The sequence below is a fragment of the Dermacentor silvarum genome, chromosome 1 (assembly GCF_013339745.2).
Source record: "Dermacentor silvarum isolate Dsil-2018 chromosome 1, BIME_Dsil_1.4, whole genome shotgun sequence".
NCBI lineage: Eukaryota > Metazoa > Arthropoda > Arachnida > Ixodida > Ixodidae > Dermacentor > Dermacentor silvarum.
The window spans coordinates 248,599,471-248,617,328 of record NC_051154.1 but is presented as its reverse complement, the minus strand read 5'-3'; the positions used below and the strand labels follow the sequence as shown (position 1 = coordinate 248,617,328).

Here is a 17,858-nt window from a genome sequence, read left to right as displayed (position 1 = left end):
GGAAAGAGCGATCGGAGGGTGGTGGAACCGTTGAATCGGCTGCATCTGGCATGGCATTGAAAAATAAGGACGCGCCGATTCAACCTCGAAGATGTCAAACCAAGTTACGTTTCTGACTAATTATTCCTCAATATTTGGAATGGCGGCGCGCAACGAAATGTCATGAAACATAGCACTCCCAGCCCATGGATTTTATCTCAATCTTCTCGGACTATTAAATATTAAAAGTTCAAACGATATCTGTGCTCAAACCTGAAAGTGACGCAATTTTAGGGGCGGCGTTACGGCAGAACAGTGGCGTCCGTACCGTGCCATTACAGGACCTACACGGCGTGTTGAAACTGTTAAGGGCGCCGGAACTTTGGCGTACCCGAGTATGTCGCGTCCGCGTTAGTCGGATCCCCATATAGTTAGAACACCGCCCGAGGAGTTCAAGTGCAACGCCAAACCTTGCCATCCCAGTCAGTGCTTCGCTGTTCGAGTCAACCTGCCATTTTTTTTCTAAAACTATGTCACGCGGTTTTGCACCACTCTCGGGTAGCGACCAGATTAAACTGAGGTTTGTCTCTTTTCTACTCCCATAACAGAGTAAAAATAAAGGATGAATGATTTTAGAGCTTTTGGCTGTTTTAACTGCGAATAGGCTCATTTTTTTTCTTACACTGAGCGGTTTATTGCTTTTAATTTCGATTACTCCTGAAGAACGAGAACACCAAGTTTATGAATGAAATCGTTTTTATGAGTTGCTTCGTGTTCTCACCTAGACCACGGGATCTAGGTGCGGGTTGGGCTCCCTTCGTGTCCCCACTCCTTCGAGGTCCACCGAGACAGCACCTTTCTCGCAAACCCCCCTCCTCCCCCTACCATGTCATTTGGTTTTCGGAATGCACATGCAAAAAAAAAAAAAAAAGCTTAACGTGTGCCGGATGATCTATTTTTATGGAAAGAAGCACAAGAAAGTTTAATCGATGCGCGGACGCTTTCCTAGTATTCGTCCCTCGTGACGAACGTGACGCGAAGCTTTAGTGTAGCGGGTTATTATGTGTTTTCAACTAATGGCGATGGTACAATTTTGTTTACTTTCATCCCACGCAGCGTATAATCTCAGGCAATGCTTTATGTTTATCCACCACAAAGGTCACGATTTTATTCTCATGCGATATTTGTGTTTATGCACTGCACTACTCACAAAAGACAAGACCAAAATTAAATGAATGCACTGCGTGAGACGTTTAGGCAGCCATGTCAGGAGTACGAAGGCGATGTACGACGCTTCTCGAGGAGAGAAGAGTGATGAAAGTTGCACGCAGAAATAAATACCGCACATATTATTACATTTAAAGATTTGTGCCTTTTCTGTCCACATGGCATATACCGAATGCCTTAAAAATCAATTAAATAAAAAATCTGTCGAATATAATACCCCTTCGTTAAGAACGTCAGTGTGCTTTAGACATAACTTATGAGCCGACATAATGTGTTCATATTTATGTAGCAATTCTTTTTTTTTATTGTGGCAGAACAATGGTGCACTTATGGCACCGCTTAGCATCAGCTACAGGGGTTTTATAAGCCCGAGTGCTGGCAGTTTCATTCTTCACACATATGAGTTTCGCATATGTATTCAGAAATTTCCGCCGACATACCAAACTGATCCAGCAGCTGGCCGGCCAAACCGGGAAGGTATACAAAGAAAGTTTTGCTTTATGTGATTCTCAGCGATTCTTGACATTTGCAAGAATTCTTTTAAGGCGCTAACGGCACGCATTTGCAGTTCAGTTGTGTTCATCGTGCCAATATTTATTTTTTGAAGTGAGAGCGGTATTCTGTCAAGAGCGCGTATTTATCGCTGTTTTATATATAATATATATATATATTATATATATATATATAATATATATATTGCGGAGCATGAATAGTGCTTTGCAGCGAAAGTCGTTCAATGTTCTCTTCTGATTCCGAGCAAGAGCAGGCTACATTTCCGGCTCGATATTTACTATGTAGAAAACAGTGTGTGTAGTACGTAATGCCAAGAGTCGCCTGTGTACTGCTTCGATGGAACGGCTGAGATAGTGGAACATTAAATTCTATTTTCAGATGAATGCGAATGCAATGGATTTTAATTTGATGACAGTTTTGAAATCGTAATTCCTCAATATTTCCGTCCTAATCGTTCTTTCCCGACTGGTTTTCAGACGTCTCGCACGGTTGCCCAGACAACCCGTTCGAATGCTTCGTGTTCTGCAAAGCATGGGACACGACTTCTTCTTTTGCGTGGACTTCGCCATCACCTGTGCTTGTGCAACACTGACACACCGGTAGAAGAATCTCTTGAGAGACGCGAAACATTCCCTAAAATAAAGACATTTGCACTGTTCACTTTTTTGTGTTTAACGGAAACTTTTTTCTAACCTAAGCATGCTTCCTCTCTTTTCACCAATATAGCAATGAACACTAGTAGTTAGAGCAAAAACTGGGGTTATACGTTTCTAATTGTATAGTAGAGCAGCACGTAGAAAAGGTACATGTACTGTATATAGAGGCGTTCAGGATAATTTTGTCGCCCCAGGCAAAGTCAGATAATTCGCCCTCTCCACTCTGGTACTGAAGTTATGCTAGCAATATTGAAAAAACAAATGTCACTTTTTGAAACATTACTAGATTTTGTCAAAAACAGTAGCACGGAGGCTTTCTGGGTATCATTTTGTTATTCCGTGACCAATTAACCATATAAAGGACGGTGTGGCTAAAAAGAAAAAGTCGCAGTTTCGCACGTAAGGCGAAGCAGCGATTGCGATAGCAAATTGGTGGACAGCAATACGAGTAAGAATTGTAGTTTATCGGCCGTATAAGTTGTAAACAGGCATACTAACTAAATTAACAAGCATGGTGTCACGCCCGCACAAGCAAACATAAACATCTCACTCGATGACCGCGGAAACTCGCTATCAAAATGCTGGAGGAGGATGCGCGACAGCAGCACGCGAGCGAATGACCGTCGTGCTGCGCCTAGCATCCGCGAACTAAGCGCGGAAACGCAGCGCAGGGCGGATTTTGTCCCCGTCAGATACGGCGGCCCGGGTGGCCGCGCGGGCCGCACGGAGTAGAACGACCGCCCCCCCCCCCCCCACCCCCCCCACCCCTACCCTCCCCCGGAAACCTAGCGCACGACGGAAGACGGCGCGCTTCCTCCCCGCTTCCCTCCCATGTGTGCGCAAGATTGAGCCGCTATCGCCGGCTCACCTCGCACGCTTTCACTCGCACATACAGCATACGGCGCGCCGCGACGATTTCTTGGACTTTATACGAACCTCACGGCGACGGCAGAAATGCCGCGGGAGTATCTATAATCGCAATAAAATCAAAAGGGAATCCAGTTTGCGTATAACAGAAATCCTTTATAGGTTTGGAACAACGAAACAATATATTATAGACGTTTGACAAAAGAATGATATAGAAAAACATGCGGACGGGCGAAAGTTGGTATAAAACACTATTAACGGGAAACATCGTCATGAAAGGTCAAACGCTGCTTAATACCAAATTGAAATAATATAACAACACGTCATGAGCTCAAACAAATGCAGTGAACACGTTCAAGCCGGGCAATAATAATCAAGTGCCATGCAGGGAAAAGTTAGACGCATACATGTATAGACCTTTGTTCCGCGCCTTCGTGGTCGGTTTAGTATGCGTCGCGTCTTCTACGTGGGAAATGGTTCTGTGAGACGTACTGAAGTGAGTTAAGTCAGCATGGCCGGAGTTTCTGTGGCGTTGAGGCGGACGGAGCACCCAGCGCGATGTGTGCGTGCCTGTTTGAGCCTATACCATCAGCCTCGGACATCAGTTGCGTATTGCTGAAAATTCGTTTCAGTAATGTGACCACTGCAGCATTCGCACCGTAGTTCTAAGTTCTGGTTTAGCAGCAATGAGTACCTACGAAACATGAACGGTACCGACGCTGTTAGGATCGTCATATATTTCGTACCAGAAACGATACCGATGCTTTAAGATCGTCCATATATATGAAGATACTAAAAGCGTGGGTACCGTTCTGGAACGGAAAAAGTTGTGCTGTACTGTTACAAGCGTCAAATTCTTATATGTAGATGCACTGCACGACTACGTCATTTGTTGGACCAGCTGGCTTCCATACACGAATGAAGTAGTCTTGGTTAGTAATAAAAACATGCGTATATTGTGAATCACACTTGTCGAGGGGTGAGAGACCAGCTGCGGACTGCGCGAGAGTCCGAACTAGTGGTAGATTCTGGGTTATACATCTGTTTGTTCTATATAGCGCATGGTCCAAAGCAACGGAATGACCGTGCGAGATCTTATTGCGGCGTTAGCCCATGTTTATTTATTTATTTTTATTTGTTTGCGAAAGAAGAGGATGAAAACCGATTTTTTTTCGGTCTTGTTGGTCCCATCCTTGATGACGCACTCACCCGTATCACGGAAATTGTGTCCTCACAAATAGCCGTCGGATTCTGTTTATGCGATCTCCTTTGGGTATTACTGCTTACATCACAAAAAGACAGTGCCGATGCGCAAATGTTATATTGTTACGGGGAGTATTTACTTAACAGTAAATGGCTAGCACTTGTCTAGTCAAGACTGCACAGAGCGACATGTTTCAGCAGGTTTTCAGTTCCACAAGGGGCCTCTGACTCAGCCCCACTACAACGTCTTTGTCTTTGCCAGTGTTCGTGGCATTATGCCCGGCCGGTGAAGCACCGTCCCGGTGCTTGTTGTGGTCAAAATCGGTTATCACAGTTGAACGCTTGAGGCGGAAACATGTATGATGTCACTTCGTGGTGTGGCAGTCGATGAGGTAGATGCCATGGGAGATGTCTCATAGGTGACGGAGTCAGCTGGCGCTGCACGTGGTAGGGCCCGACGTACTGCGACATTAACATTTCACAGAGGCCGACACGACGAGATGGGAGCCAGAGAAGGACGAGAGAGCCCGGTGGAAAATCAGTATCCCGGTGTCGACGATCGTAAATGGGCTTTTGTGCAGTCTGCGATCACGAGAGCCGAGCGCGGGTTACTGTGCGCGGCGAGCGCACGCGTGATGGAATCTTGCGCATAGGAAGTCGTGGACGTGGAGGCCGGATCAGATGGGAGCAAGGTGTCAAAGGGTAGTAAGTAGTAAAGTTCAAAAGAAAACCAACGATGTCATACGCGTGGCCGGGCAGCAGCAGCAAGTCCATAAACCGTGAAGTCGGCCCGCAAAGCTTTCCTGAAGAATGCCGGCGAGCCGATCTTGTTGAGGTGGATGCAATTGCTGGGCTGGGTTTCCCGGAAGTCTAGATCTGACGACTTCTCTCAAGCAGGTTGAGCTAATTTGAGGTGAACTACCGTGAGCTTCGTTGCAGGCGTTGGTTTGTCGTCTCGTACGTCAACTAATTCCTCGGAGTTCCGACGTGGCTAGGCGGCCCAGGCGATACTGGACGGCACTAGCCTCTCCACTGCTTCTCAGCCGATTACAGGCTCAGCTTGTAGACTGATTAGCAGGGCTAAAATTTGCGCTTAAATAGCCTCTCCTTTCCCTAGTTCCTTAGGTCGGGGAATGGCAGGTATGGGTGACAGTTAACCTAATTATCTCATGACTCCTCCCGAAAGTCTTGGCCCCGCCCCTTTTAATCAGGGGCGAGGGAACGGATGATTCACCCCCCCCCCCCCCCCCCCCCCCCGCTGTCAGAGGTCGCTCCCCCACACTGCACCACACAGACACACACGTACACACTTGGTACCGTTGACAAGCACAGAAGAAACAGCGGCCGCCGGCCATACGGCGCTCATTAATCTGCGTGTCGCTGACTCGAAACTATGCCGCACCGTGAGACCATGACGTTTTTGGCGCCCGTTAATCGGCGTGTTGATGACTCGATGACTCGAAACTATGCCGCTCCGTGACAATACGCTATCACACGGTTGGCTCCGTTCTGTGTTAGGGCGAGGATAGCACCAATGCCATGGCCGCTTGCGTTGGGGCGAAGTTCTATTCTAACATCCGGGTCAAAATTAGCCAGCACAGGTGGTGAAGTGAGGGCAGAAATCAGCGACGCAAAGGAAGTCGCTTGGTCCGCGCCCCAAGAAAAGGTCGCATCCTTTTTGAGTAGGTCCATGAGGGTTCGAGCAATGTCCGCGAAGTTGAGAACAAAGCGGTGAACGTAGGAGCAGAGTCCAAGAAAGGTACGGGGTACGAGAGGTAAGGTACGAGAGGTACGGGGATCGATACCCCGCACCTCCACCAAAAAGCTGTCACGGGGAGTATTTACTTAATAGTAAACGGCTAGCACTTCTCTAGTCAAGACTGCACAGAACGCACAGATTTCAGCAGGTTTTCAACACGACAGGAGGGTGTCTGACTCAGCCCCACTACAACGTCTTTGTCTTTGCCAGTGCTCGTGACAATATGTATAATGCTGGTTTATCAACCGCAGCCATCGCCATCATAAAGGAGGCTAACATAGACATAGCAATAAAGAAAATTAAATTTTGGGGTTTTCCGTGCCAAAACCACGATATTATTATGAGACACACCGTAGCGGGAAACTCCGGATTAATATCGACCACCTGGGGTTCTTTAACATGCACCCAATGCAGGTACACGGGCGGTTTTGCATTTCGCAATGCGGCAGCTGTGGCCGATTTGATCCCGCACTTTCGGGCTTAGCAGCGTAAGGCCAAAGCCAAGGTGGGTCATAGACATGGAATAGCGATGTTTAGTCTAGTAGATTTGAAATACGTTAGAAGGATCCCGGTGACCGACGCAAATGTTTTATGACGATTGACGCTTAGACATTTCGAGGTTGCGTTGGTTTGGCCGTAGACGACCCCTGTTATGTTTTAGTCCCACGCCAAGCGATCAGACAGAGAAAAGATTTACGAATTCACGCTGGCGATTCACAGACGCCGGTTCTTTTGTCGCGTGAAAACCGAAATAACTAAAATAGTTCACAAGACATACACACACACCGCAGCTGGTGATGCCTGTCGCACGTTTGCGTAGCCAAAAGAAATTTCCGAATGCTGCAGTTACCGCTGTACAGAAGGCTACACAGGGATCCTTAAATGACCGTGTATGAACTGACATCAAGCAAATTTCACGGAGAATGAGCCATAACATTTCCAAATCGTTCCTCAGCACGCGACGGCAACACATTCATGCAGCGCCACGCCGGCTCGCACAAGGCAGACAGGGGAAATGGTCGCCGTGCGCCTTTTACTGCTCATATGATGAAGAGGGTATATGAAGGCGCTGCAAACGCTTCAATTCGAGGAGAAGCTATTAGTTGTTCAAAGAAACTTAACTTTGCCGGCTTTCGCAGAAATAAAGTATTTCAGGTATTGGAAAGCTCTGTTTCAGTCGCTGTTGTTCTATTGATATCATTCAAGGCCCACTGATCTATCTTGGACTTTGTGAAACGGAGCTAGCTTTTTATAATTTTTAGCTTTGAGCAACTCCTTTCTCTAGACGCGACTGTGATTCGCAGTGCGATGCGACATTGAGAGCAATGTCGATCGTATTTATCACCTTAGGGACATTCCTTGATTAGATGATCCGGGAGAGTGCTATGAGCTCGTTTCAAAGTTCTAATCCAAGGATGTGACTTAGCCCGTTCTCATCAGTTATAGAAGACCCGCCAGGTTCTGCGACGACGAGAGCGCTTCTCGAGGGGCTCCATCCCGCTTCTTGAAGTCCTATGAGGACTGGAAGTACTTGCTGTGCTCTTCTTTATGTTCAAACCCAGCAGTCACAGAGTTCATTGCCTCGTCTAAAATGCAGGGGAAGAAGCCCACGCGGAATTTCGTCTCCAAGTCAATGAGAGGCTCATCGTTTCCTTCATATGAAAACTGCCTCGACCTTTTCTAAAGACGAGCAGAGGATGCGCTCAGAGAAACAGGTTCGACTTCCAGCTTCGATACCAGCTCCCTTGCTTCTCCCAGTGCCTCCTGGAACCCTTGATCAGATCGGTGTCTCATTAGAAAACAGCCACGCTTTTCAGAGCATCAAGAGCATCCGGCAGTTGCAAATTTGGGCTCTGAAGTTAATTAACTAAATCTGTTTTTTTAGTCTATTAAACCAAATCACCATTCCTCACAAAAATTTAAACTTCACGGCTGCCTGATGCTTTGTCATGGCTTCAAAGTTTGATTGTCTAAAATGTCTAGGATATAGTATATTTCATCAATCTGATTCCGGAAAGGACGGACTGCCTCCACTCTGCTGGACCACCTTGCCTCTGAGAGAAGTTTCACCGCGAGGTTGCTCGCGTGGCTCTTTAGCATACACCCATGACGAACTGACGATGAAAAGAATACGTTTATTTCCTGAAAAAAAAAAACAGAGCGTCATGACAGCACACAGTTCACGAGCTGGTTCGAAGCATGAGCGCTGCAAGGCACAAAGCAGGCTCATTTGTTCAGTTGCAGAATTCTCTTTTGAACTCCGGATTGTTTGCCTTTCATGTTGGAAACATGCCTCTCCGTGCATTACTACAGCAAGTGGAATTTCTAGCATTTCCAGCACTGGCAGAAGTTATTCTGTTAGGCCAGCTCCAGTGGAATCATGCACAAGTAGGAACTCAATGAGCCTCTCCCCTATTTTTACTTCACCGCTGCTTGCATTGTTGCGACTAATTGCAAAACCCTATTACTATGGCCACCTGCTCCATATGGCTAGAATGAGGAGTGCAGTATACTATTAAAAATATCTGACTTCTCTCCGCAACTGCAAGACCGTTTTGTAACTTCCGTTGAAATCAGATTAATCAACTCATTCTGAGTAAGTAACGTTTCCTAGTAGTGGGCGCATATTGTGAATTCTGAACCTGACATATATGCTCCATAAAGAATGGGTCAAAATCTGCCAACATTTCTACTTGTTTCAAGAAGTTTCCATTGTCCTTTTCAGACAACTCATTGCTGGATCCCCTGAAAGCTAGATTCTGTTGACCAAGGAACTTAACGACGGCTTACAAACTTTTGCAAAACAGCCTGCCAATGTCTGCGGACAACAGTTTTTGGTGTGCAGTATCAATCGTCGCTTGTTGTTCCACACGCGCAGAGAGCTCGATCCACTGTCACAGGGCCTCAAGATCCTGTTTGGAGTTTTCATGTTCGGATAGGTGGATGGATGGCTCTTCCAGTCGTTGAATCCGGGTGATCTAGTAGGACGTTGTCCCTGCTGTTTGGAGCGCATGGGCGTGAATTGTCGGTTCCTTTTGCCAACATGGTGGACATGAAGTTCTTAGGGGCGCGGAACTACTTTTTGGAGAATTATTTGTTGCAAAAGTATGTAGCACATTCAGATCACTCGGCTACGTCATCCATGTTAACTATTTCAAAACAGGATGTGCCCATTGCCTCGACGTCAACGAATCATGAGTTCTTCTTTTGGTAGTAAGTCGCTGTAAACCGACTTGTACTACTTCCAGCCGCATCACGGTCAACAACCGGCATGTCTTCACTCTTTAAACGTTTTACAAAGGACCCAGCCAATCGCTATGATCCGTCTTGTTTATAACGCTTAAATTTTATAAATGCTGCTCCAGAAAGCTTTCTTCGCTTTGACATGGCCAGCTATAAGAGAAGCCAAAAAGCTTATCATAAATAGGCTTTACAAAATCCACCACTACTAAAATATCATAAATAAAACCCCAATTTCGCCCTAAATGTGAATATTAATAGCGACAGCAAAGTATTAGACAGGAACAGATATGGTCCGCAAATGTATCGGCAGTTGCAGTGAACATTAGCTTACTTTCTAAATTACAAAGTACGGTATCACGAACGCACAGGTAAATATTTTCAGATCTCCCTTGATGACTGCGAGCACTTGCTATCCGAATGCTGACGTGATGAAAGAAAGTCGCAGTTTCGCCCGAAAGGCGGAGCATCGATTGCGATAGCAAATTAGTGGACATCTATAAGACGTAAGGATAGTAGTTTTATCGGTATGAACTTGTGAACATAGGCATACTACTAAATTGACAAGCCTGTGTCCTGCGCGGAAAAAGCAACATGAACATACTCACACTCGATGACCGCGGAAACTCGCTGTCAAAACGCTGTGAGGAAACGCGGCGGCAGCAGCGAGCGAATTGACCTTCGTGCAGCCGCTCGCACCAACGCGAACTAAGCCGCGAAAACACAGCGCAGGGTGGACTCTGCCCCATCGCAGATGGCTTTCAAGATACAGCGGCCGCCCGCGTCGGCCTGAGTAGAAACGCGCCCCCCGCTCCTCCCTACCCTCCCCCCGTAGCCTTGCGCGCAACGGTAGACGGCGCGCTTCCTCGCCGCTTACTTCCCTTGCGTGCGCGAGATTGAGCCGTGATTGCCGGCTCATGCTCGCATGCTTTCACTCACACATACAGCATACGGCACGCGGCGAAGATTGTATTGCCCTTTGACTTTATACGGAGCCTCACGGCGACGGCAACGGCGGCGGCAGAAATGCGGCTGAAGTGTCCATGTAATTGCTATCACAATCAAACAGCGGCAACGGGAAGCTGCCGCTCACTTGAACGCGTCTCCTAAACTTGAATTACACGACCTCTGACACTAGGACAGCGAGAGACAGTTCTACGTTACTACCCGTCATCTCGGCTCTCTGCGCCCGCTACAAGATACGTGCGCCGGCTGCGCATGCTTCAGCCGCGCGGACAACCACGCGCAGAAACGGCCGTGCCAAAGAAGACGCGTGCTCTTGTTTCACCAAAGCCGCTTCCCACTCTGCGTCCTTCGCACTTTCCGTACAAGACGCTTCTCGCAATGCTACAAAGAACGCTATGTGTGTCCCTTTTATCGAAGGTCTCGTTTGGATGCATTTCGACACGTGGTGAGGGCGCCGCACCAATCGTGAGAGAAAGACAACGTTGGTCGTACGTACCAGCAAAACTCCTCCAGCGCGGCATAGGGCGCTTACAATTATTAGCACAAGGAAGCCATGCGATGCACTAGTTAGCTACGCAAATCGCATTGATGTACATTCGAAATCTCTAAAATGAGTACAAGTGCACAGTAAGTCTCTCTCACAAAACAAATTAAGTAACACCGTATTTAAATGCGGTAAAGCTACCAATTTAAAGATAATAACAAATTACAGGACCATCGTCCACCAAGAGAACAAGAAACACATCGAACACGAATACAACAGGCACGGTGATGTACGGTAATGAACATTACAGTCAGTCGTGTTGTCGCGATGCGTTCCATCTCAGCATAGGCACGTCCATGTCAAACGAACTACCCCAATATAAACCTTTTCTAATCTATAAAATAAAATGTATAACGAGCTCACGTTCCAGCGCGAGAATGAGCCGCGAGATAGCTGATTGAAAGGTGCTTCCCCTTAATAAGCTTCCAGCGATGTAAGGAATGGTGGTGATGATTCGAGCAACACGTGTAAGGCAGTATCAACCACGCATCAACGTGCGCCTCACAGAGGTCGCACGTTGCCACTGTGATTTCGCGTGATCCACCCCTAATATTTGTACGGTTCAACAGATTTAACGGTAGGAGGGCGTAACGCTTGCGCAGGCGTAACAAGCGTTGGGTTTTAGTCTGCTCGATAACGCGCCGACTTCGAAAGACGGTGACTAAACGAATTAGACGTCTGGATCGCCCTTACCATATATATGACTGATGTGTCAGTGGTTCAGAGTGTTGTACTAAATACTTTATTCCTTCTGTTCCTTTTTGTCGGGGCATCGGTTACAAAGCCCGTTAGTTTTAAAGGGCCTCGCAACATCTACGCGTACCTACCTCAGCTCGTGAAAGGTACTGACGAAGCGCGGGGACAGGTGGTGAACAGTGTTGTGCCCTCTGAGGAGCCACCCTAGGCGGCCGCCTGTTTCGCCTGCAGGAAGAAACGGCCCTGGCTACAGTGTACTGGAAAGGGGTAGCAGGTTCAGGGGCGACATGGAGCCCCTGATGAGTTAGCGCCAACAAGCCAGCTGGGAAGAAGACGACGACGACGAACGCGGGAGCAATGGAACGAACGCGCTCGTGCGGTTGCGCCGAGGGGCGCCAACCTGCCACTGTGGAAGAAGACGACGCTCGATCCGTTGTTAATGATGATAATTTCTGCGAACAGACAGGGGACGTTCAGGCTAGATATAGCACGCTTGTAAAAGATCAGGCGCACTTAGTTATCCCTACGTGGATGAATGTGAAAGCACTGTGACCACCAAATATCACTTGGCTCACTTGGACCATCGTGTCTCACTTTGGACACTTGACCATCGTGGCTCACTTGGACACTTGACCGTTTTGAACAAAAGCATTAACTGACATTGGAGTCGCTACTCCGCTTCGTCATTGTAATAGTCATTAGGTGAATCGAAAAAAAAGAACGAAAAATATACCCGCCCGAGCAGGGCTCGAACCCTGGACCGTTAGGTTAAAAGCCTAACGCTCTACCGACTGAGCTACCCGGGCAGCTGGCGGTGTCATTCCTTGAAGAACGACTAATGCAAATGGCCTCACCACGATGAAATTTGCGCTCTGCTGTTCGTTCCGTCACACCGCGGGTGCCCGCACGCAGCTGTTCAGGGACGAAGCGGATGCATTCACACAGTGCTCACGATAGCTGCATGAATTGTTCTCGTATATACACAGCATCACCCCGTCCAGATCACATTTGGATCTGGCTTCCTCCTTTGCAGTTAGTGATGCTTTGTGTTTATTTTTTCAATAAAGACATTTCTATATTTTTGTCAAGGATTTGATTACTTACTGTTGGAACAAGAACTAGACAGTGTGCAGTAGGCCGCGTGGTCTTGCGTTCTCTAAGCATTAAAATAAGATCCCCTCCTCCACATCCCCTCCCCGAAATGGGAAAGAATCTTTCGTTACCTAAATAATAAAAAAAGGCTGCACTTTTATCGGCATCATAAGTAGCCCATCCCCGATTTGTCTTATTTTTATCTTCATACTAAACATAAAAAATCATCCGTCTTTGTAGTATGCAGTTTTTACGTATTTGGCTGACTCACATGTTAATGCGGTATCTATGACCCGCCGTAGTTGCTTAGTGGCGACGGCGTTATGCTGATGAGCACAAGGTCGCGAGATCGAACCCCGGTCGCGGCGGCCACATTTCGATGGGGGCGAAATGCAGAAACGCCCGTGTACCGTGCATATGGGTGCACGTCAAAGATCCCCAGGTGGTCAAGTCCCCCCTACGGCTGCCTCATAATCATATTATGGTTTTGGACGTACAACGCCAGAATTTAATTTAACTTTTAATTCCGGTATCTATACGAATCTGTCGAACAAGGGCGACGAGAGTGTGTGTGTGTTCACAGCGCGTGTACGTGCGTCTGTGCGTGCGTGTGTGTGTGAAAAAACATACGCATCCATTGTTTTCCCACAGGCTCGAAATGGCTAGCACAGGTGAGTTTTCCTGAGTGCTTTTAAAGTTGTGTGCGCTCGTGTGTGTGTAAATGTGTGTATGCGTATGGGTTCGAGCGCATGCATGTGTCTGAGTTCATACACCCACATACCAAATTCTAAAAGCTCTGAGCGACACAACGCTTGTGATAGATATTTAGAGCGTAATGTGAGACAACAGATTACGTCCTAGAGTCCTAAGCTTCCCAAGTCTTTAGTTTCTTGATAGAATGAAAGGGAGGGGGAGGGGGGGGGTTCGAACTCTGCTATCTCGAGTGCTGAGAAAGAGTGCAATGATACTCCTGTATAGATACAGCACAAAATGTGTGATGAACGCGAACAAAAAATGTATTGCGATATACTTACGTACCGTTTCCGCTTTCTGTTTTCCACTTTTTCTGCAGTTTGGCAGGCTTTCGTCGAGGTCATTCCTCAATTGAAAGTGTTATTGACCTCACAGCATTCTTTGAACAAGAGAATAACAGCAAGCGCAAATCAGTTGGCTGCTCTTTCCGCGTGAAAGGCGCATATGACAACCGTTGTCATGAAGCCATCCTCAACTACCTGGAGGCTATTGAAATTGGCAGCCACATGTGCCGTTGGTTATGCGACTATATAACTCGTTGATCGCTTTTGCGAGAAGACGAGATGGTCCCAACGCTGAACATCACACGTACTGCGGCGTGCATGAGGAAGATATTAGGCCCCACTTGGTTGTATGTGACCATCATTGGTGTAGCTGGTGTTACTAAAGTCAGTCTCTGCCTTTCGATATGTAATATGAGATTTACCTTTGGATTTCTGCGGCTACTCGCCTTCAGGAGCGTGTGCGATTACAGCGGGCAGGAAACTTGACATCAACTCACCTTCGAACATAAAGCTTCGCTGTGTCCACAGAGAAAGGGACGTTGGTTGCTTTAACACGCAAACTTATGACGCCGTATAATCAGTGTTAATTAATGGACGCGCTGAATTAAGAAAAGACCCATCGATTTTTGGGTGTAATAATCGATTGAAATCTTGCGCGTATCTGAAGAAAAGACTGTCGTCGATTGCCCATGTGCGAGAAAACATGGGGCACATCTGTACGTTCCACGCTTCAACTATAAAGAGCTAAATTTCTGGGATTTCTGCGATGCAGCCTTCTTGTACTGTCCAATATATGCAGGTAGAATGTTCGCTCATTGGAGAGATTAAAGGGCCAAGAATTGCACACAAGTTTAGGACTTTCTCGTTGCGCTTCAATATTTGCAACAATCGTGCTCAGTAAAGATCATCCGTTGTGGATTGTTATTGTGGATTGTTTCAGGGCGCAGATTCGTCATATTTCCTGCGTCCCCGATCACCATTTTGCCCTCTTCCTCTCTTGCCCGGAGATCCCTCGTGCCTCATTTTCAGAAGTTATCGTCACCCATCAAGGTTCTCCATCAGGATGCACACCAGCAGCAAGGCCTTCATTTCACTTGTGGTGTCTCCAACGGCCTCAGCTACGCCTAAATATTCCGGGTGTAACGAAGAAGGCGAATCACCCAAAAAGGACTATGAAAAGTTAAGGCTGCTTTTATTTCATGAGACATACGGGGACAAAACACATCTATAAGGATGTGTTGGTGCATATATCAGCTTTACAGGTGTAGGTTTCATTCCGACTACGCTAATACAATCACATTAAAACTATCACATGACAACATCAACGGCGGCAGAACTTGCTGCCCTGCGTGATGCTGTAAAATGCCTCTTGCAAGAGCAACCTCGTAAATGAGTAATAATTTGCGACTTCAGGGCAGCACTTCGGAGTCTTCATTTCTCCACATATCACCGGACTTAGGAGTAGTTGGTAGGTGAGATAACAGAGAAATGAAACTCGATTTCAGAGTCTGTCTGGACACCCGGCATTGCTGGTAATGACCTCGCTGACGAGGCCCTCCGGACCGCCCATGTATAGGAAGGAGCCTGAACAGTTCCGATCGATCCCCCTCTACAGAACCGACGCTGCAAGGAAACTTTATTTCCCGGCTAAAGCTACGACAGAGAAACCTCTCGAACTGTCATTTACATACACTTGAACCATCCCTAAAGCTACAAGTGTCATCAGAAGTTTCCGCTTCGAGGCGACATTGTTGCCCCGCCTCTGGTTCTGGTGTCAATTACAAAGCCTACTCTTTCCACATCGGAATAATGGATACGGCCATGTGCGACTCTTCCGAAAGCAGATGAACTAACACTTGTGTATTTCTCCGCGATAATATGTCGAGCGTGAACCGCTTCGAACAGCTTTAAACTGGCTGGACTCTAAACCATTTTTGGAAACGATGACCTTTGATTGTTGCCGCGCGCGTCGAAGGAAACGATATCATTATTGCAGTACCTCAAGTCGGCAGGTTTCTGCGACCATTTATAGACAATGCACATCTTCAAATGTGCGCAAAACTGTGCTCTATCTTTCCTAGTCTCTCCCCCCCCCCCTATATTCCCTTTCTCCACTGCAGGGTAGCAGACCGGACGTGCGTCTTGTTAACCTCCCTGCATTTCTTCTGTTGTTTAGTTTTCTGTCTCTCTCTTTTACCTAACAGAAATAAGCTATGGTGGGAGGAAATCGCTGGTCTTCTAAGCAACTCTCCTGGGAGTACACCTCACTGCCACATTGAAGTAAAGAAAACTTACTGTCCTCCTGACTGCTGTTTACGTGCCTGACTGGCACGTATAATCTTAATTCGTTGCCAAAAGAAGTTTTGACATGGATCAATGGAGCTTTTTCATTTCTTAGTGCCAGACATTTTGGCAATTTCTTTCGTTCTTCTGACCGTTTTTTTGTGTGTGCATAGGAGCGCTTAGGGAATCGTACATGCCTCATGGACAGTAGTGTCGCATTCTCTCTATATATATAGTAGTAAAAAATTGTGCTCTCAGTCTACTTTTTGAAACAAAAAGAACACAAATCCATATCGGATACACGCGCAGAAATTCTTTCCTATTTTGGTGCACTCACGCCATTAGTCAAATTCCGAGATTCGTACAGGTCATTGCACTGTTGCAGGAGCTCATACCTGTGCCAAATGTTACGATGGGGCTGGCGCAAAACATAAATAAACATGCTATACGAAACACGAGAAATGCCACAGTTCAATTTAACACATCCGTCGCGACACATGGCAAACATCCACTCTACCACTATTGGGGGCGAGCTCCACCACTGGAAAAACTGGCGCCGCCGTCGGCGTGACACGTCGTGGTATGAGCAATCACGTGGACATAGCTTTACTTTCGGAACACAGCTTTTACTTTACCGAAGCGAGCTGAAAACAAACGAAAGCTTAAAGTTCCACATGCGCTGCGGTTCTGATTAAGTGGGGAGGTTTTGCCGGTTTTCCCGCTTCGGGTGTCAGCTTGACTACACTTGAAAGCACTATAACAGGTACTGGCTGCTTTTGAAGGCGTCCAACATGGTAGGTTACTGCTTGGTGCCGCATGCCGCACGTACACAACGGAGACCGATGTCAGCCTTCACAAGCACCCTCACATCAAAAGCTGCGTGTAGCTTGAATTGCGAAACTAATACCGGCAAGCAGCCATCGGCTACAACTCGGGTGTGCAGCAAGCACTTCCACGAGGAACATTTCTTCTGCGACGTTCGGTGAGAAGCAGAAAGCGCGCACTGAGCAGCTCGCCCGCGCGCGTTGCCGGATAAGCCATGAAGCTTTGGTCTATGGGCCTCTTGCGCTGGCATTTGAGGTATATAGCGGCGCCTGGTGGCGGCGAGAAAAGTTAACTGGGTAGTACCAGCTTGGGTAGTATTGAGTCCTGGTTGTGGCGAAGCACGTTTCTAGCCCGAGTTTTACGTTGATTCGCACTTTTTTCTGCCCTGTTGCGAGTGCAAAAATGCTCGTCACTTCTCACAGACCACGCCGCGAGCTGGCCGCAGTCTAGTTTTACGAAAACCGACTCCCCGTGTGCCGTGGGACGTAATGCTGGAAGCAGAAGGAATCGGCGACGCCGATTCGGAGAGACCTAGCTCAGCCTTGAAAAAGCGTCACCGTCGTTACTGCTGCGTCGTGCGCTGCCAAGAGCAAGAAGGCCTCAATCCCAACATCAGATTCTACCGTTTTCCTCCAAGGCCTCACGCAGCGGAGTGTCGGGCGTGCTGGATAACTTCACTACCCCACTAAGAGCAGCATAGGTTCGAGAGATAATGTGCACATCCTTGACCTCAAGCCAATACGTTAACGCAGTGCAGCAACGCAGTATTAATATACACATCGATGTTCGAGCACTGTCATTAAAAGCTACATCAAGCGAGCAGCGCACGAGCTCGCGCTGCAGCATGCGATTCGCACGTACGTTACTGCGAGCTCATATGCATTGTATCAGTTATTTCATCATCATCATCATCATCATCAGCCTATATTTATGTCCACTGCAGGACGAAGGCCTCTCCTGCGATCTACAAT

The 17,858-nt window shown here is 47.3% G+C and overlaps 1 protein-coding gene and 1 non-coding gene across 2 annotated transcripts in view; one reads left to right on the top strand and one right to left on the bottom strand.

Moving 5' to 3' along the window:
• The window catches only part of LOC119438741 (uncharacterized), an 87,337-nt gene that overhangs the window by 8,406 nt on the left and 61,073 nt on the right, over window positions 1-17,858 (top strand). The gene's annotated exons all lie outside the window — the stretch shown is intronic.
• Trnak-uuu (transfer RNA lysine (anticodon UUU)) lies at window positions 12,385-12,456 on the bottom strand. The gene has a single exon. It is a non-coding gene; the product is annotated as a tRNA-Lys (tRNA).